The sequence below is a fragment of the Engystomops pustulosus genome, chromosome 10 (genome assembly GCF_040894005.1).
Source record: "Engystomops pustulosus chromosome 10, aEngPut4.maternal, whole genome shotgun sequence".
Classification (NCBI taxonomy): Eukaryota; Metazoa; Chordata; class Amphibia; order Anura; family Leptodactylidae; genus Engystomops; species Engystomops pustulosus.
In genome coordinates this window covers 69,240,735-69,261,206 of record NC_092420.1, presented here as the reverse complement: position 1 = coordinate 69,261,206, position 20,472 = coordinate 69,240,735, and the positions used below count along the sequence as shown (strand labels likewise).

The following is a 20,472-nucleotide window of genomic DNA, read 5'->3' as shown; positions in this document are numbered from 1 at the left end:
AGATTTAACACATGGGCCAGGCATGGCACATGTGTCAGTCTGCCGAGTTGCAGAGCCGCCACCAGGTTACGGCCGTTGTCACACACAACCATGCCTGGCTTCAGGTTCAGCGGTGCCAGCCACAGATCAGTCTGCGCCGTGATGCCCTGTAATAGTTCTTGGGCGGTGTGCCTTTTATCGCCTAGGCTCAGCAGTTTGAGCACCGCCTGCTGTCGCTTAGCGACGGCACTGCTGCTGTGCCTAGAGCTAGCGACTGATGGCGCCATGCCCACGGATGGTAGTTCGGAGGAGGAGGTGGAGGAGGGGTGGGAGGAGGAGGAGGCATAGTAGGCCTTTGAGACCTGGACCGAGGTAGGCCCCGCAATCCTCGGCGTCGGCAGTATATGAGCAGCCCCAGGGTCAGACTCGGTCCCAGCCTCCACCAAGTTAACCCAATGTGCCGTCAGCGATATATAGTGGCCCTGCCCGGCAGCACTCGTCCACGTGTCGGTGGTCAGGTGGACCTTGTCAGAAACGGCGTTGGTCAGGGCACGGATGATGTTGTCTGACACGTGCTGGTGCAGGGCTGGGACGGCACATCGGGAAAAGTAGTGGCGGCTGGGGACCGAATACCGAGGGGCGGCCGCCGCCATGAGGTTGCGAAAGGCCTCGGTCTCTACTAGCCTATAGGGCAGCATCTCCAGGCTAAGCAATCTGGAGATGTGGACATTAAGGGCTTGGGCGTGCGGGTGGGTTGCACTATATTTTCTTTTCCGCTCCAGCGTCTGGGGTATGGAGAGCTGAACGCTGGTGGATGCTGTGGAGGATCGTGGAGGCGACGATGGGGTTTTTGTGCCAGGGTCCTGGGCAGGGGGCTGACTATCAGCTGACACAGGGGAAGGAGCAGTGGTGTGCACGGCCGGAGGTGAACGGGCTTGGTGCCACTGATTCGGGTGTTTAGCATTCATATGCCTGCGCATACTGGTGGTAGTTAAGCTAGTAGTGGTGGAACCCCTGCTGATCCTGGTTTGGCAAAGGTTGCACACCACAGTCCGTCGGTCATCCGGTGTTTCCTTAAAGAACCTCCAGACTTCTGAAAATCTAGCCCTCGCCGCGGGAGCCCTCGCCACGGGAGCTTCACTACGTGACACATTTGGCGCTGATGCACCTGCTCTGGCCCTGCCTCTCCGTCTGGCCCCACCACTGCCTCTTCCAACCTGTTCTGGTCGAGGACTCTCCTCCATCTCAGAAGCACTGTGTTCACCCGGCCTCTCAACCCAGCTTCGGTCTGTCACCTCATCATCCACCGATCCCTCAGTCTGCTCCCCCCTCGGACTTCCTGCCCTGACAACAACTTCACCACTGTCTGACAACCGTGTCTCCTCATCGTCCGACACCTCTTTACACACTTCTTCCACTACGTCAAGAAGGTCATCATCACCCACAGACTGCGACTGGTGGAAAACCTGGGCATCGGAAAATTGCTCAGCAGCAACCGGACAAGTGGTTTGTGACTGTGGGTAGGGTCCAGAAAACAGTTCCTCAGAGTATGGCGGTTCAAATGCCAAATTTTCCTGGGAGGGGGCAGACTGGGGGGGAGGAGGCTGAGGTGCAGGAGCTGGAGGAGTGCCGATTTCGGTGACATGGGTGGACTGCGTGGAAGACTGACTGGCTCGAAGCATTGTCGGTAGAGATGAGCGAACATGCTCGTCCGAGCTTGATGCTCGGTCGAGCATTAGCGTACTCGAAAATACTTCGCCCGCTCGAGAAAATGGCAGCTCCCGCCGTTTTGCTTTTTGGCGGCCAGAAACAGAGCCAATCACAAGCCAGGAGACTCTGCACTCCACCCAGCATGACGTGGTACCCTTACACGTCGATAGCAGTGGTTGGCTGGCCAGATCAGGTGACCCTGGGATAGACTAGCCGCTGCCCGCGCTGCTCGGATCATTCTGTGTCTGGATGCCGCTAGGGAGAGAGCTGCTGCTCGTCAGGGAAAGCGTTAGGGTGTTCTATTAGCTTACTGTTAGGCAGGAGTGATTCTCCAAGAACCCAACAGCCCTTCTTAGGGCTACAATAACGTTCTACTTTTTTTTTTTTATTTGCAGCTAGTACCATATTGTGAGGAATTTGCAGGGGGACTTGCTACCGTTGTGTTTAGCTCTTAGTGACACACATATCCACCTCAAACACCAAAGTGGGAAAATTTATTAGGGGTTTGATTTCAATTAGGCACAGTGTGCCATTTACATTTTATTTTACGTTTATTTTTTTAATAACTCAGTGTCATCTCATCTGGCATAGTAGTGTGCTTTCATACTTGGCTAGAAAATAGCCATAGGAGAATCCAAACAGCTTACTTACGCCTACAGTAGCGTTATATATATTTGATTTCTGGTTGATCTGCTGGTGGCTGTACTTGCTGCAGTGCATCTACTAGCAAATTGTGAGCAATTTGTAGTGAGACTTGCGACCGCTGTGTTTTGCACTTAGTGACGCACATATCCATTGCAAAGACCGAAGTGGGAAAATTTAGTAGGGGTTGGATTTCAATTAGGCACAGTCTGCCATTTTTCCTTTTTTATTTTACGTTTATTTTGTTTCATAACTCTGCGTCATCTCATCTGGCATAGTAGTGTGCTTTCATACTTGGCTAGAAAATAGCCATAGGAGAATCTAAACGGCTTACTTACGCCTACAGTAGCGTTATATATATTTGATTTCTGGTTGATCTGCTGGTGGCTGTACTTGCTGCAGTGCATCTACTAGCAAATTGTGAGCAATTTGTAGTGAGACTTGCGACCGCTGTGTTTTGCGCTTAGTGACGCACATATCCATTGCAAAGACCGAAGTGGGAAAATTTAGTAGGGGTTGGATTTCAATTAGGCACAGTCTGCCATTTTTCCTTTTTTATTTTACGTTTATTTTGTTTCATAACTCTGCGTCATCTCATCTGGCATAGTAGTGTGCTTTCATACTTGGCTAGAAAATAGCCATAGGAGAATCTAAACGGCTTACTTACGCCTACAGTAGCGTTATATATATTTGATTTCTGGTTGATCTGCTGGTGGCTGTACTTGCTGCAGTGCATCTACTAGCAAATTGTGAGCAATTTGTAGTGAGACTTGCGACCGCTGTGTTTTGCGCTTAGTGACGCACATATCCATTGCAAAGACCGAAGTGGGAAAATTTAGTAGGGGTTGGATTTCAATTAGGCACAGTCTGCCATTTTTCCTTTTTTATTTTACGTTTATTTTGTTTCATAACTCTGCGTCATCTCATCTGGCATAGTAGTGTGCTTTCATACTTGGCTAGAAAATAGCCATAGGAGAATCTAAACGGCTTACTTACGCCTACAGTAGCGTTATATATATTTGATTTCTGGTTGATCTGCTGGTGGCTGTACTTGCTGCAGTGCATCTACTAGCAAATTGTGAGCAATTTGTAGTGAGACTTGCGACCGCTGTGTTTTGCGCTTAGTGACGCACATATCCATTGCAAAGACCGAAGTGGGAAAATTTAGTAGGGGTTGGATTTCAATTAGGCACAGTCTGCCATTTTTCCTTTTTATTTTACGTTTATTTTGTTTCATAACTCTGCGTCATCTCATCTGGCATAGTAGTGTGCTTTCATACTTGGCTAGAAAATAGCCATAGCAATAGGATAGCATCGTTTGGTTTTAAAAACTCAAAAACAAAAAAAAACAAAAAACACAAAAAAAAGTTAAAAAAAATTAAAGTTATAACTCTCATTTTAAAAATGTTTAACCCGAGGGCGAGGGGTAGAGGACGAGGGCGGGGAGGTGGGCGTCCAACTACTGCAGGGGTCAGAGGGCGTGGTCCTGGCCGGGGTGAGACACCACCTGCTTATGAGGGAGCAGGGGAACGCCGCAGAGCTACACTCCCTAGGTTCATGTCTGAAGTTACTGGGACTCGTGGTAGAGCACTGTTGAGGCCAGAACAGTGCGAACAGGTGATGTCGTGGATTGCTGACAATGCTTCGAGCAATTTGTCCACCAGTCAGTCTTCCACGCAGTCCACCCATGTCACCGAAATCGCCACTCCTCCAGCTCCTGCACCTCAGCCTCCTCCCCCCCAGTCTGCCCCCTCCCAGGAAAATTTGGCATTTGAACCGGCATACTCTGAGGAACTGTTTTCTGGACCCTTCCCACAGTCACAAACCACTTGTCCGGTTGCTGCTGAGCAATTTTCCGATGCCCAGGTTTTCCACCAGTCGCAGTCTGTGGGTGATGATGACCTTCTTGACGTAGTGGAAGAAGTGTGTAAAGAGGTGTCGGACGATAAGGAGACACGGTTGTCAGACAGTGGTGAAGTTGTTGTCAGGGCAGGAAGTCCGAGGGGGGAGCAGACTGAGGGATCGGAGGATGATGAGGTGACAGACCCAAGCTGGGTTGATAGGCCGGGTGAACACAGTGCTTCTGAGACGGAGGAGAGTCCTCGACCAGAACAGGTTGGAAGAGGCAGTGGTGGGGCCAGACGGAGAGGCAGGGCCAGAGCTGGTGCATCAGCGCCAAATGTGTCAACTAGTGAAGCTCCCGTGGCGAGGGCTCTTGCGGCGAGGGCTAGATTTTCAGAAGTCTGGAGTTTCTTTAAGGAAACACCGGATGACCGACGGACTGTGGTGTGCAACATTTGCCAAACCAGGATCAGCAGGGGTTCCACCACTACTAGCTTAACTACCACCAGTATGCGCAGGCATATGAATGCTAAACACCTCACTCAGTGGCAACAAGCCCGTTCACCTCCGGCCGTGCACACCACTGCTCCTTCCCCTGTGTCAGCTGATAGTCAGCCCCCTGCCCAGGACCCTGCCACAAAAACCCCATCGTCGCCTCCACGATCCTCCACAGCATCCACCAGCGTTCAGCTCTCCATACCCCAGACGCTGGAGCGGAAACGCAAATATAGTGCAACCCACCCGCACGCCCAAGCCCTTAATGTCCACATCTCCAGATTGCTTAGCCTGGAGATGCTGCCCTATAGGCTAGTAGAGACCGAGGCCTTTCGCAACCTCATGGCGGCGGCCGCCCCTCGGTATTCGGTCCCCAGCCGCCACTACTTTTCCCGGTGTGCCGTCCCAGCCCTGCACCAGCACGTGTCAGACAACATCACCCGTGCCCTGACCAACGCAGTTTCTGACAAGGTCCACCTGACCACGGACACGTGGACGAGTGCTGCCGGGCAGGGACACTATATATCGCTGACGGCACATTGGGTTAACTTGGTGGAGGCTGGGACCGAGTCTGACCCTGGGGCTGGTCATATACTGCCGACGCCGAGGATTGCGGGGCCTACCTCGGTCCAGGTGTTTCAGGCCTACTATGCCTCCTCCTCCTCCCACCCCTCCTCCACCTCCTCCTCCGAACTACCATCCGTGGGCACGGCGCCATCAGTCGGTAGCTCTAGGCACAGCAGCAGTGCCGTCGCTAAGCGACAGCAGGCGGTGCTCAAACTGCTGAGCCTAGGCGATAAAAGGCACACCGCCCAAGAGCTATTACAGGGCATCACGGCGCAGACTGATCTGTGGCTGGAACCGCTGAACCTGAAGCCAGGCATGGTTGTGTGTGACAACGGCCGTAACCTGGTGGCGGCTCTGCAACTCGGCAGACTGACACATGTGCCATGCCTGGCCCATGTGTTAAATCTGATAGTTCAGCGTTTCCTCAAGACATACCCCAATCTGTCAGATTTGCTCACGAAGGTGCGCCACATCTGTGCGCATTTCAGGAAGTCCAGCACAGATGCTGCCACTCTCAGGGCAGCGCAGCGCCGCCTCCAACTGCCCGCTCACCGACTGTTGTGCGACGTGCCCACGAGGTGGAATTCAACACTGACCATGTTATCCAGAGTTTACCAGCAGCGCCGAGCCATTGTAGACTGCCAGATGTCAACTTCCACCAGAACTGGTAGTCAGGTCAGTCAGCTTCCTCAAGTCTACAATGAGGAGTGGACGTGGATGTCTGATATCTGTCAGGTGCTGAGTAACTTTGAGGAGTCAACACAGATGGTCAGTGGCGATGCCGCCATCATCAGCCTCACCATCCCGCTGCTTGGCCTGTTGAAAAACTCTCTGGTCAGCATGAAGTCGGAAGCTTTGCGCTCGTCACAAGAGACGGGGGAAGAAGATTCCCTTGTTGATAGCCAAAGCACCCTTAGGTCTGTTTCTCAGCGCATATCGGAGGAGGTGGAGGAGGATGAGGAGGAAGAGGAGGAGAATGTTGGCGAGACACAAGAGGGGACCATTGTTGAGTCCTTCACTGTTCAGCGTGTATGGGCAGAAGAAGAGGAGTTGGAGGAGTTGGAGGAGGAGGAAATGGACAGTCAGGCCAGTGAGGGGAGTGAATTCTTACGCGTTGGTACTCTGGCGCATATGGCAGATTTCATGCTAGGCTGCCTATCCCGTGACCCTCGCGTTCAAAGAATTTATTCCAGCACCGATTACTGGGTGTTCACTCTTCTGGACCCACGGTACAAGCAAAATCTTCCCACTCTCATCCCTGGAGAGGAAAGGAGTGTGAGAATGCATGAATACCAGCAGGCCCTGGTGCACAAGCTGAAACAGTATTTCCCTTCTGACAGCGCTAGCGGCAGAGTGCGTAGTTCTGCGGGACAAGTAGCGAGGGAGAGTAGGCGAGCAGGCAGCTTGTCCAGCACTGGCAAGGGTACGCTTTACAAGGCTTTTGCCAGCTTTATGTCACCCCAGCAAGACACTGTCACCTGTCCCCAGTCTCGGCAGAGTAGGGCTGATCTTTACAGAAAGATGGTGAGGGAGTACGTAGCTGACCATACCATCGTCCTAAATGATCACACAGCTCCCTACAACTACTGGGTTTCAAAGCTGGACATGTGGCACGAACTGGCGCTGTACGCCTTGGAGGTTCTTGCCTGCCCTGCCGCTAGCGTCTTGTCCGAGCGGGTTTTCAGTGCAGCTGGTGGCATCATCACCGATAAGCGTACACGCCTGTCGACTGACAGTGCTGACAGGCTGACGCTTATTAAGATGAATAAAGCCTGGATTTCTCATAATTTCCAATCTCCACCAGGTGAAGGAAGCTCAACCTGAATAATTGATCCACTCCTCCTCCTCATTTTCCTCCTTCTCCTCCTCTTTGTACAGTAAAGCAGAGGAAACTGGCTATTTTTTGACAGGGCCCACTGGCTCTAGCTATAGTACTTTATGCATTTAATTTTTCTGGAGGGCCACCGACCCGGTCCTCTGTTTTAAACAATTTTTGGGAGTGCCACATACAGGCACTCAATCTATTCAATTTTTCTGGAGGGCCACCGACCCGTTCCTCTGTTTTAAACAATTTTTGGGAGTGCCACATACAGGCACTCAATCTATTCAATTTTTCTGGAGGGCCACCTACCTGCTCCTCTGGTTTGAAAACTTTTTGGGACTGCCACATACAGGCACTCAATCTATTCTATTTTTCTGGAGGGCCACCTACCTGCTCCTCTGGTTTGAAAACTTTTTGGGACTGCCACATACAGGCACTCAATCTATTCAATTTTTCTGGAGGGCCACCTACCTGCTCCTCTGGTTTGAAAAATTTTTGGGACTGCCACATACAGGCACTATCCAAATTAAATTGTCTCCATAGCAGCCTCCACACGTTGTCTCCATTGCTACCTCCAAAAGTCGTCCATATAGCTGCCTCCATACATCGTCCCTTTATCAAACGAGGTGTGTCAGGCAGAAATTTGGGTTGTTTTCATGGATTCCACATCAAAGTTGTTAACTTTGTCGCCACCCAGCTGTGTTATCCACAAAATATACTAATAAACTTTTATCATTTACCAATATTATTTCAGCGCTTCTTGCGCATCTGTTTACATTCCCCTCACCCGCCATATCCCAAACTTATAAGAACGCTACTACACTTGATCTTATACAAAAGGTTCTTAGAAGTGCTGTTTGGGGAGTAGCCTAGAGACAGGGGCTTGGATTGGCGAAAGCTCGCCTGGCTGCGGAGCGCCAGCTCCATCCCAAGATCCAACTGACATAGTTTTAACTGCAGCACCTTTAATCTACTACTAGTTCACTGCCTCCATAATAATAATAATAATCTTTATTTATATAGCGCCATCATATTCCGTAGCGCTTCACAAATCATAGGAAACAAATACAAATGTAATGTAACAGAGCACAACATTTGTATGGAACAACAGGAGTGAGGTCCCTGCTCGCCAGAGCTTACGGTTTATGAAGATGATGGGGTAACACGAGGTAAAAGAATATTTAATGGTCAAGCCATTCTTCTTAGGGAATAGAACAAAATATAATAAATGGAATTGCTGTCGCTTGAACCACTCAGCCGTCATCTTATATACCAGGTCCAGGGTGAATGGGACTGTAGAGAAGTCTGGTGCCTGTTGGTTGCTGGATAACAGATGGGAGGACGACACAGGACGGGTTAGTAGAAGAGTTAAAACTTCATGCAGTTAATGAGTGTTATAGGCTTGCCTAAAGAAATGGGTTTTAAGAGCACGTTTGAAACTTTGGAGGTTAGGTATTAGTCTGATAGTCCAGGGCAGAGCATTCCATAGAATTGGTGCAGCTCTAGAGAAGTCTTGGAGACGCGAGTGGGAGGTCCGCACTAGGGTAGAGGTTAATCTAAGATCACTGGCGGATCTAAGAGCACGGGTTGGGCGATAGACTGAGATAAGAGAGGAGAGGTAGGGGGGTGCAGCATTATACAGAGCTTTATGGATGAGGGTTATTATTTTAAACTGTATTCGAAAGGAGACTGGCAGCCAGTGCAGCGACTGGCATGAACTGTAAGCATACATGGTCCCCTTATCAAACGAGCTGTGTCAGGCAGAATTTTGGGTTGTTTTCATGGCTTCCACAACAAACTTGTTAACTTTGTCGCCACCCTGCTGTGTAATCCACAAAAAATACTGGCAAACTTTTATCATTTACCGATATTATTTCAGCGCTTCTTGCGCATCTGTTTACATTCTCCTCACCCGCCATATCCTAAACTTATAAGAACGCTACTACACTTGATCTTATACAAAAGGTTCTTAGAAGTGCTGTTTGGGGAGTAGCCTAGAGACAGGGGCTTGGATTGGCGAAAGCTCGCCTGGCAGCGGAGCGCCAGCTCCATGCCAAGATCCAACTAACATAGTTTTAACTGCAGACCCTTTAATCTACTACTAGTTCACTGCCTCCATACATGGTCCCCTTATCAAACGAGCTGTGTCAGGCAGAATTTTGGGTTGTTTTCATGGCTTCCATGTTAACTTTGTCGCCACCCTGCTGTGTAATCCACAAAATATACTGGCAAACTTTTATCATGTACCGATATTATTTGAGCGCTTCTTGCTCACCTCCTTTGGTTCCTCTCTGCCACCCATTGGTTTGAAGCCTGAGTCCATTTAGGGTATGTCGCCATGACACTCTCTAGCCTGCTGCCGCTGCCTCTGCATGCCGTCCCCTATAGTGTCAGGGTCAATTATTGGATGTTTTAGATGCTATCTAGCTTCATTCTGTCACTCTGTCATGGCCATGCTGTTGCCCATAATTTTGGCATAATGGTGCGATTAAGCAGCCTCAGAGGCATCCATGCATGCTGCCCCTGCTTTTTCCTGTCCATTTCCGTGGTGTTTCCATCCTTTTCTGAGGTTCCCAGGTGTTTGGCCAAGCTTCCCTGTGCAGAGCCTTGGTCCCCTTGAAAAATGCTCGAGTCTCCCATTGACTTCAATGGGGCTCGTTATTCGAGACGAGCACTCGAGCATCGGGAAAAGTTCGTCTCGAATAACGAGTACCCGAGAATTTTAGTGCTCGCTCATCTCTAATTGTCGGCAATCCACGACATCACCTGTTCGCACTGTTCTGGCCTCAACAGTGCTCTACCACGAGTCCCAGTAACTTCAGACATGATGAACCTAGGGAGTGTAGCTCTGCGGCGTTCCCCTGCTCCCTCATCAGCAGGTGGTGTCTCACCCCACCCAGGACCACGGCCTCTGACCCCTGCAGTAGATGGACGCCCACGTCCCCGCCCTCGTCCTCTACCCCTAGCCCTCGGGTTAAACATTTTGAAAATGAAAGTTATATAACTTTAATTTTTTTTTTTAACTTTTTTTTGTGTTTTTTTGTGTTTTTTAGGTTTTTTTTGTGTTTTTTAGTTTTTAAAACCAAACAATGCTATCCTATTGCTATGGCTATTTTCTAGCCAAGTATGAAAGCACACTGATGAGATGACGCTGAGTTATGAAAAAATAAAAGGAAAATAAAAAGGAAATGGCAGACTGTGCCTAATTGAAATCCAACCCCTAATAAATTTTCCCACTTTGGTCTTTGCGATGGATATGTGCGTCACTAAGCGCTAAACACAGCGGTCGCAAGTCTCACTCCAAATTCCTCACAATTGGCTAGTATATGCACTGCAGCAAGGACAGCCACCAGCAGATCAACCAGAAATATATATAACGCTATTGTAGGCGTAAGTAAGCCGTTTGGATTCTCCTTTGGGGTGGATATGTGTGTCACTAAGAGCTAAACACAACGGTAGCAAGTCCCCCTGCAAATTCCTCACAATATGGTACTAGCTGCACTACTAGTGCCAGCAAGCCCAGCCACAAGCAAATAAAAAAAAAAAAGTATAACGCTATTGTAGCCCTAAGAAGGGCTGTTGGGTTCTTGTTGAATCACTCCTGCCTAACAGTAATCTACTAGCACCCTAACGCTGTCCCTGACCAGCAGCAGCTCTCTCCCTAGCGGCATACAGAGACAGAATGATCCGAGCAGCGTGGGCAGCGGCTAGTCTATCCCAGGGTCACCTGATCTGGCCAGCCAACCACTGCTATCGACGTGTAAGGGTACCACGTCATGCTGGGTGGAGTGCAGAGTCTCCTGGCTTGTGATTGGCTCTGTTTCTGGCCGCCAAAAAGCAAAACGGCGGGAGCTGCCATTTTCTCGAGCGGGCGAAGTATTCGTCCGAGCAACGAGCAGTTTCGAGTACCCTAATGCTCGACCGAGCATCAAGCTCGGACGAGTATGTTCGCTCATCTCTATTGCTGATATTGTTTTTGTAATGAAAAGTTATACAATTAATACTTTCTGTATCAATTCCTCACAGTTTTCTAGATCTCTGCTTGCTGTCCTGGTATAGAAAGCTTCAATGTTTCCTTTCAGTGGACAGAAATCTGTCCATGGTCACGTGATGAACACACAGGTGCACGAGCTGTTATTATCGCAGAGAGTATTCAGGGCCTTGTGTCCTAATGGCTCGTGCACCGGCATGTCCATCACAGACAATGGACAGATTTTCACAGGCAGTAAACATTGAAGTTCTCTATTGCAGAACAGCAAGCAGAGATCTAGAGAACCATAAGGAAATGATACAGAAAGTATATTGGAAAATTGTATAACTTTTCATTACACAAACAATATCAATTATTTGCTGAAAGTAGACCACCCCTTTAAAGTTTCTTGAAAATAGAATTCTAATCATATGTTTTGATGACTATTTTTTAAGCAAACATACATTCTATTTCAGAAACAGTTTCAAATATTTTTGCTCATTGACCCTATAGCTGTGTTTTATTCTTCTTATTCTTATTCCCACCCCTGCCAAGGAATTGTTTGCTTTATCCAACCAACCTTCCTTCTCCTGGAGTCAAAACAGTCAAAGCAACAGTAAAGGTGAGCTGTCAGGGCTTTTAAAATAGCCTTGCAAAGGTTTATGGCTTCTTCTGGATCAACACAACATTAGTAGGTTGGACTTAATGGACTGATGTCATTTTCTAACCTTTTTTACTATGATAATAGAATACTTCGTCCAGGCAAATAAGCAGGAACACAGGTACAAAAAGAAACAGAATACAAAGTTCTAGGTGCACATAGCTCTGGATTCAGGCTAAGAGTACACAGGTTACGCATGGATATATACAGGCCACTGTTCACACTGGTTTCAAGGTTCACAAGTATGGCAGAAAACACAGTCCGGAACTGGCAGATACAAGGAAACAGGGTTCAAGCATTGGGTCGGGAACAAGAAACAAGCAGGCATACCACAAGTCTCAGGAAACCTAGGACAGGCAGAGGTGCACAAAACAAAATAAGCAGCAACCAGTGGACTGAGCAGCAGACATTTATCCAGCCACTGGAGCCACCCCCAGCAGCTGATTGGCTAGGGTTTACATTACTATCCACAGCACTTCACTGGCTAGGCAGCACATTAGCAACCCCAGCATCTGACTGGCTGGGCTCTACATTACCACCCCCAGCAGTGGACTGCCTAGGGTCTACATTACCACCCCCAGCATCTGACTGGCTGGGCTCTACATTACCACCCCCAGCAGCTGACTGGCTAGGCTCTACATTACCACCCCCAGCAGCTGACTGGCTAGGGTCAACATTACCACCCCCAGCAGCTGACTGGATAGGCTCTATATTACTACCCCCAGCAGCTGACTGGATAGGCTCTACATTACTACCCCCAGCAGCTGACTGGATAGGCTCTACATTACCACCCCCAGCAGCTGACTGGCTAGGGTCCACAATAAGTTACTCAATGTTCCTGGATTTTGAAAGGCAGCTGAATGTGTGTCTTACAAGCCATCTAGAGGATTACGACAAGAACACTATGGCCTTGCGGCAGTTGCGGTTCTAGCCATTAGATTCTCTACAATTCTTTTGACAGGTCAACAGTTTTCTGAAAGTGGAAGTACACTTTAAAGAATAATGGTTCGGAATAGGAAGTCAATAAAATCTTTCATACTTATCTATAGACTTTACTAATATGGATGCATTCTATCACAATTTCTTGTTGCTCGGAAACTCCAAGACCTTTTGCTAATTAAAATACACTTATTAGGTGGATTGTAATTTTTTTCCTCAATAGCTGGAAGGCTTATTCCTTTACAAATGAAAAGCAGGTTAAAAACTATACTAAATCACTCACTGGAGATACCTGAGGCTTTGGAGAGTGAATTCACTCCAGCGATCAGACACCACAACTCAGTTTAAGTTATGTCCACTTCAGAACAAATCTACTTTTTTAATTATGTTTGTCTGTCTGTTAGATATTCAACATTTTGAAATATGTTTCTGAATCACTGGTGAGAAAAATATATATAATGGAGACATTTATCTACAAACCTCTCCAAGAAAATATACATCATTTGTACGATTCCTTCTTTCCTATAAAGTCATTTTAGACAAATTATTTAGCAATTCAATAGGCTGCAAAGATTTTTTTTCTGTATATAAAGATGACTGTTGTTCAAGGTTTTTTTTTACTATCTTTTTGTGGTTTGACAGTGTGTTATAGAAATAATTATCTCTCTAGGCCTCCTTTATATTATGTATAAATACATAACTACATTATGTAATCTGACATGTTGGATTATTAAACTTTTCAGTTTTATAGACGAATGTTGTTTTATGTGGAAAGTAGCCCAAAAATAGAGTACACACAGCTAAAATGGAAAAAATGCCAAGTATAACATCCATTTTTTTTAAATGATCCTTTTTTAGATTTACTTGCATTGTTCTATAATAGTTTGGACAGTTTTGAACAGTTTAAGTGTGTTCCAAAATGCTCTGCGTTTTTTTCTGCAAAATTTATCCGGCCGATCAGTTAATTCAGCAGGTCCGTCCAGTTCAGCAGTTCTACATTCAGGCCAATGAATCCCTCAGACACGTGGGGCACATTTACTAAGATCAGTGCAGTCTGTACTACATGCAGTTTGCCTGTGTAGAGTGCAGAGGGCGTCAGATTCAAGATTACTGATGCAAGTTCTTCATGAATCTGGGGCCCCCTGCTCTGCTCTGACAGAGTGCACCACTTTTTTTTGGTGTACATTTAACATGGGCAGTGCGACACGCTTCTGTTGGACATTGCATGCTAAATGTGGCGCACAGTCCAACTAAGCACTGGAACGCCCCTTTCAGTGTCTTGGACACTTCTTAAATACATGTGCAAGCATATATGTGTCGCTCATGACCCTTCTGTGTCGCGGCTGCACAATTCTTCACACAACACAAATCAGGTTACTGAAATGGGCGTTCTGGTGCTCAGTCAGACCGTGCACCACATTTATCATGCAAAGTCCAACAGAAGTGTGTCGCACTGCCCATTTATGAAGAAGGAGCACCACAATCCATGAATCTAGTGCCCTCTGCACAGATAAACTGCACGTAGTACAGACTGCATTGCTTTTAGGAAAAGTGGGCCAATTGTGTCAAGCGGACACACTTAAGGACACACCACTAGGATAATATTTGTAAATAAAATTTTTATGCACTTGTGAAATCTGGGGAAGTGTTAAATCCGTTCCCGATATGTTTTCTTTATTATTCATAGAGATAAACTTTTAGCCAATACAGGCAGTCCCCAGGTTACATACAGGATAGGTTCCTTGGGTTAGCACTTTATTTGAATTTGTATGTTGTATATTTTATAATTGTAGATCTGGACAATTATTTTTTTTGTCCCAGTGACATTTGGATTTTCAACATTTTTTGCTTTCATGGAACCAAGGATTATCAATAAAACTTCATTATAGACACCTTACAGCTGATCATTGGAGTCTGGGACTCAAGTAAAGCATTCAGAGAGCTTCACCAGAGGTCACAATGGATGCAGGGGTCCGTCTGTAACTAGGGGTTGTCTGTAAGTCAGGTGTCCTTAAGTAGGGGACAGCCTGTATATACATTCCTGGATTTCTGCTCCACCATTTGTAAGCGCAGCAAAACTGAGATCCATTTTTCTTCACTATGATAATAAGCATAGTCATTTTTTTATATATATATTTTTAGGATAAATTAAAAAAGAAAGGTACTAGAAAGCTCCCTCTAAAAAAGAAATTTGATTACAATAAGATTTAGTTCAGAAAAATGCAGATATTTGTGGTAATAATACAGATGGTAAGGATATATAAAACCAACAATACAAATAGACAGCACATGGCTGTAACCTAAAATTCTTTTCTCCCACCAAAACTTTTTTTCAGTTTATGTAATGTAATACCCTTTTGTTCAATCATTTTAATTATCTGTAAAAATGCATATTCTCAGAAAACTCTACATTTTTCAACATGTGGCCTTTGTGCTATTAAACAGGATTAATAAAAAAGAACATGGAAAGTAAATGAAAAAGATCTTTGGTCTCCTACGTAGCGGCACATCATCTATGGACAGGGCATCCGGATAAATGAGAGGTTCTTATTGCTTTAAAAATCATTAAAGCCCAAGAAGATTATAACACATTTCACAGATATAGATGTTAAAGTTCTCCCTGTAATGTTTTTTGATCACCATCGCGATTACTGCCTCAATAGTTCTTTAATTAGAAAGACAGCGGCCATTGTATACCTATTCCTGCTGGCATTTTATTTATGTTCCACTGATTAGTTCTGAATTGGGCAGCGATTAAGCAGACAGCTGCTATTGTGCATCTCCTGAAAGAACCGCATACTACTTGCTTACCACAATCGTGGATAGCGCACCTTAGGCAAGCGTTTAAACATCTTTTTCTTGTATTTTCTTTTTATCAATATTGGAAGAAGATTTATAAATACTGCAAATATTTTTTTAACAAATATATTCATTAAAGTGCTTTCCATGGGTTAATATTAATAATGGATTCACCGCTAAAATAAGTTTGTTTCACAGGGTCAACATATGACTTGTCAATTGATCAGCTATCTGGTGTCCCCAAAAAGAGTTAGGCTAATGCTTTGTGGCCAGAAGCTGTACCTATAGCCAGTGGCGTTACTTGAAGCTGATGGGCCCCAGTGCAAAGTCTTTGCCAGGCCCCAGACTGTATTGTATGGTTTATAATTCTAGTCTTCTTATAAGGGAAAGTGACACCTTATGGGCCCCCTAAGGCTCTGGGCCCAGTTGCGACTGCATCCTCTGCACCCCCAAGTTACGCCTCTGTCTATAGCTCAAGCTTCCAAGCTTCCACAGAATGAGCGCTAAGTCTTCAGGTACAGCTTTCCACTAATATGCAAATAAGGTTTCCAGGACCGGACAAGTAAAACCACAATTCTTTTGCTACCTTGTAAGGCAGCCCCTTTTTACCATCAAGCATGACTTTCATGAAGCCTAATGACATGATGTGGACACAGCTGATACACATAACATGGACAAATCTGTTTCAGGATCTGTGCTCCATGTTTATACCGTGCCAAAGAGCTGATCATTGCATGGGTGGGTCATCTATTGATCAGGCATTGATGGTCTATTTGTAACAGCTCTTTGAGTATGTGATAGAGTATGGCAAGAGAGGAGAGGAAAATCGCTAATAGTGTTACACCTTTAGAAAAATTGGGAGTTAAGGTGGATATTGTGCTCACCACGTGGGGTTGTGCTAGGATAGGCACAACACTACGAAGTATTAGAAATTGAATAACAGATGGTCTGGTGCTGCCTCCCAGTGGAAGATCTCCTGTGTGGTATGGCCGTATCACTCAGGATTTTTAGGAAGTGGTATTGTATTTGTGAACCAGTCAAGTGGCGCAGTCAGAGTGGAATTTACAAATTAATTTATTGAAGGTCTAAAAACACAACGGGTTTCGAGGTTGAAGTACCCCTTTATCAAGTGAACAAAGACATGTGGTTCTAGCATCTGGGCCACCATGTGGTCCTCTTTTCAGACACTGTTTATTTGGAGCTATTTATATCTTGCTGGTGGTGAGATGCTGTACATTTCATACGGATATTATGTGTCAGTGTCCTCCTCTATCCGTGCTATCCATTTAGGACACGTTGAGTTTTTGTCCAATTGTCTCATCCACCAGTCTGAACTGGGCTCTAACAGCTGACCGACCTCTTGCTCTTTGAACATGACCCCATGCAAGCCACATGGCTCCATATAGTGCCTCTGTATTACACAGAATTACACCCACCTGGTGTAATACCCTTCCCCAGAAGCTATGCGTCAAGAAAAGAAATGTAACATGATATTTAGTGCATCAAATGAACTGTGTCTAAAAAAAATTATCTAAGTGGTACCCGGTTTTCACCAGAGCCCGCCGCAAAGCGGGTTAGACAAGCTGCGGCGTGGTACCACCAGGTCGTTCCACAGGAGTGACTTGTCTGCAGTGGCGGCCAAGGTCGAGGTACAGAAACGGCAAACAGTCTCTAGGTCGGGTCCAGGCAAAAGGTCAGGGCAGGCAGCAGAGGTGCAACGTCAGGGTCAAATCCGGGGTCAGCAACAGGAGGTCCAAGCAGAAGGGTACGGGAATACGGTACACGAACAACAGCACGGAGGAACACTGGTACACAGGACAGCAGCACGGAGGGATTCGGGTAGACACTGGAACACGGAAGGACTCAGGAACGCAGGAGACACAGGAGACACTAGAATGCAGGGAACACAGGAACGCAGGCAAATCGCAACAGAGCATTCTCTTAGGCTGTAAGGCACAAAGATCCGGCAAGGTAGTAAGGGAGGTACTTGCCTTTTAAAGGTGAAGTGTTCAGCCAGTGCACCAATCAGCGGTGCGCTGGCCCTTTAAATCTTCTGAAGGTGCCGCGCGCGCGCCCTAGGAGACGGGGACGCGCGCGCACGGAGCCAGACGGAGACACAGGACCGGGGAGAGGTGAGCTGCGCCGGCGCTGCGCCTGCGAGCCCCGGGGAGCACGGGTGAGCCCGCGACCCGCGATATGAGTCGCGGGACCACCCGTGACATAGTTTAACTGTGTCCTTCTTATATATGGTGTCTAAAATTATACACAATATTTCATGTTTGATCTAGCCTGTCAATTGTATAAGGGTACAATTAAGTCCTTATAATGAGCATCTAAGCTCCTCTAGATACATGCTAAAAGTGTAAGCTTCAGCAGCAGTAACTTCTCTCTAAAATTGAACTAATTTTCTACCATTTCCCCATAGTCTTTTTCTTCTGCAGTTTAACCGAGTGTTTTACCATTGAAGACAACACTGTACTATTACTTGGAAGTGCATACCCTTACCTGGAGCAATGTTATCCATCATCAGCAATTTACCACCCCAACCTCCAGCTTCCACAAATCCCTCTGTATTAATTACTATACAGAGATGAGTCTCATCCATAAACATAGAAATTCTACTCTGTAAAATCTCTATGTGGTTATTTATAAATAAAATACTTAAAAAGAGAGGGCCCAATACCAACCCCTGTGTCTCCTTACTGCTGTGGCTCAATTTGAAAAGCTGCCATTAATGATGACGTTCTGTTTATCATGAGAATTGTACCACCAAGAAATTAAGAACAGGAATTCAGTTCTATAGTAGCAGCAATAGATAGTAGAGGGCTATGCTTGGCAATCGTGAAACGCTGTCATAAAACTGAAGGGAGCAGGAGGGAGCATGCTTGGCCGGCTGTTCCCCCTATTAGTGAGAACGGGATCTTCATTTCCCTAATTGCTGGGGGGCCAGTTATCATGATTTGGGTCTAAGCTGTTGGACCTACAATGATTAAACAGTTATCCCCTATGGATTGACAATGACCTCCAAAGTTGGGACAATCCCTTTACGACAATTTAAACCCAATAGCAGATATTTTCCCCTATAGCCAAAACATGATCACAAGGACATGGACTTTTGGCATTTAAAAACATACATGAAAACACTATGTGAATATAGGACCTCTAGTCTATCTCATTTTACCATCCCTACCTAAAGAGCTTTTTGTAGATTTCCAAAAAAGTGGTGGTAATAACTTGGCTCTTTCTAGAAAACTTTTAGAGTTTATATCTTTTTTATGTTTCATTCCAAGGTCAAAGTTTGTGTCTCAGAGTTTTTAAGGTAGGGATAAGATGTCTGGTATCTCATACTGTACCGATACAATGTGGATTTTATTCCCACTATTCTACAAGAGCCAATTTCATGAACTTACAATTTTCTAACTTTAATTTATTGTTACCTTCCAGTTGGTGGCCAGTACATCCTATAGAACTGCAAACACCACTTGACAAAGTGTGGTTATTCAGCATTGGAATTTACTTATGCAAAATCTATGTGCCAAAGTAGCTTTATATCAACATTTATAATTTATAGGACAAACATGTTGAAAAGGGAACACTTTTCATTATTCTAAGTTGTCCTTGAACATTGGACTTTTCAAATCAACCTTCATTCTAATTCACAATAACATGTTGCTAAGTAACTAAACCGATTTTCTGCTGCATTTTAGTCAATATATATACCGTATATGAAACATTTTCTCATCACTGGAACAAGCTCATTTTTTCATATGTTGTAAAAAGGAGTTTTAATATACAATATTCCTCCCCAGAATTTCACAGAGTTGAGCGTCATTGTTACCGTCCAGTTTAATTTACATTAAGATTATTTCCTTTTATAGCTAAACCCTTGAAATTTGTGTAAATACTAGTAATGACAACATCAAAAATGGAGACATCAAAGTTAGATTGGCATTGAATGTGTTTCATGAAAAAATTCTGTCCTTATACACTTACTATTACTCATTGAAGACTATTGTAAGAACAGCTTTAACTATGGTAGACACAAGTGTTCATGAACAACGTGTAGGAAATAATGAGTAGCCAATGTTGAAATCCAACACTGATTAAAGAGTAACCCTCATCCTTAGCAAAAAATAATTCTGCTGCAGGTGTCTCTTGGAATCATTCCTCAAAGTATTTTGCCTTTCGGTCCTCATTTGCTACCTTTTTGGTCAATAGCAACTATGGTTTCCAGCACTGAAAAGAACTACAATCAGCAAGATGGAAGGGCGGGACCTGCCTCCTGTGACATCATCACAAGCATGTGGTGCTGACCAATGACACTATAGCTTGTGCATCTTAGACACACCCACACAGGAGAGTGTGGAGCTTGTAGCCAAGAGGCGGAATCATTTACATACTTGAAAATGTGAAGGTTTAATCAATGACAGGAAAAGTTTCAGTATTATGACTTTTGCAACTAGAGAAGAATGAACACCTATACAAGTAATAGGGGGCAAAGAATGTGTATTTGTTTTTGTGCAAGTGTAAGGAAAGCTGAGGGTGTTCAAAGAGAGATATTTACCCCATTAGTAAAGGGAGACAGGGAGTGTACATGGAGATTGTTACTACATTAGATAGGGGGAGAGAGGGAGTGTACATGGAGATTGTTACTACATTAGTAAGGGCTCCTGGTAGCACATGAGCGCTGGAGTACTGAACCATGAGGAGAATCCGCTGAGAGCAGGGAGAGAGGGGGTGTCTCACATGTACATTCTCCTCCATATTCAGCCCAGTGAAGAAGGGAAGTGCCAAACAAGGGCCATCTGTGGAGTCACTGATAACAGGGAGAAGGCTGCAGAATAGAAGAGGAAGGAGCAAGATTTGGGTAACTAATCCAATTGCAAAAGTCCCTAAAATTGCCTTCCCTACAGCATTTCAAAATATTTTAAATGACGGTTACTCTTTAAAGGGCATCTACCACCAGGATGAAGGACTGTATGCAAATGAGCCTGAGGGCCTGGAGCCCCTCAGGCTCATTTGCATACAGTCTTTCACCCTGGTGGT

The 20,472-nt window shown here is 45.7% G+C and overlaps 1 protein-coding gene across 1 annotated transcript in view; it reads right to left on the bottom strand.

Annotated features, from left to right (window-relative positions):
• The window catches only part of DPYD (dihydropyrimidine dehydrogenase), a 654,802-nt gene that overhangs the window by 580,704 nt on the left and 53,626 nt on the right, over positions 1-20,472 (bottom strand). The window lies entirely within an intron of this gene.